Below are 1,214 nucleotides of genomic sequence, written 5' to 3'. Positions count from 1 at the left end.
TCAGTCAAAAGTTACAAGGCAGGAAAGATTGTTAAAATATTCGATGACAGTATCAGAATAAAAGTACATAAAATTAGGCTAGAATAATGAGCTAAACCAACCCATATTGTTGCAGAAAAATCAGACCGGTGGGAAACCAAGAACCACTTGGAGAATTGGAGAACTCAGGTTTATTATGCCTGTGTTCATAGAAGAGCTAATGCTCTGAAGATCTGGGCCCTGAGCTCAGGAGTAACCTTACTTTTACAGGGCTTAACTAGCTCTGTTATCTAGACAGAACAAGCAAAGGGGAGAGTGAGTCTTCAGTTGATCTTGAGGTCACGCTACCCTTCGGCCTATGTGGCAAGCATGTCTACAGAAGCAGAACAGAGAGCTGATTACAAGGTTAGCCATTTGAGTGGAAAATTCCTCTTCAATATAAGGTTTATTAACAATAAATATATATATATTTTTTAACGCCTACAGCTCCAGGTCTTCCTAGGTGGTCTCCCATCCAAGTACTAACCAGGCCCGACCCTGCTTAGCTTCCAAGATCAGACGATATCAGGCGTGTTCAGAGTGGCATGGTCATAGACTAAATATATTTTTTAAATTTATACTTGCAATTTAAAAACTTAGATATATCAGATGAGAGAAGACTGACAGCTCTTTGAAGGATGGCAAGTAGGACACGTCAGAGGAATTCCAGCTTAACCAGAAGTCATTCACTTGTGGTTGTAAGGATAAAAGTGGAAATTGAAAAAGAAGTTCTATTAATAGAAACGTATGGTCCAGACAAAGAGAGACACTTGGTTCATTCCAATATTCATGAATCCAACCACTAAGGAATAGTATATTTAATTCTAGGCTCTACATTTTGAATATGAAATTAAGAAACAAAAGCTTATCTAGAAGGTAAAAATGCCTAGGAACTGTTATTTAAGCAAAAGGTATTTGAAACTGTAGACTAGAAAACTAGGCAGGTATGTAACATGAAAAGAAAGTTTGGAGAATAATTTTTAAAAATTTTTTTCGAATAAAAGTTTCTGATTTTATTATAGCTAAAAAGTACTTTTATATTATTAAGCAAAGAGATTAGAATATTAACAATAGTTCCATGTGGAATGGGAGTCTTGTAATGATAAAAGCCGTCATTTATTAAGGACTTATATACCATGAACTATGGAAGATAGGTCACATATATTATCTCATATCACTTTCACAGAATATCTTAA

General features: G+C 35.3%; 1 pseudogene; it reads right to left on the bottom strand.

Annotated features, from left to right (window-relative positions):
- Positions 1–456: 456 nt before the first annotated feature.
- LOC120595103 (uncharacterized) lies at positions 457–575 on the bottom strand (annotated as a pseudogene).
- Between the last annotated feature and the right edge of the window lie 639 nt (positions 576–1,214).

This window comes from Pteropus medius, unplaced genomic scaffold (genome assembly GCF_902729225.1).
Source record: "Pteropus medius unplaced genomic scaffold, Ma_sr-lr_union100, whole genome shotgun sequence".
Classification (NCBI taxonomy): domain Eukaryota; kingdom Metazoa; phylum Chordata; class Mammalia; order Chiroptera; family Pteropodidae; genus Pteropus; species Pteropus medius.
Note: the sequence above shows the minus strand (reverse complement) of the source record. Positions and strands in the feature narration are given on the sequence as shown.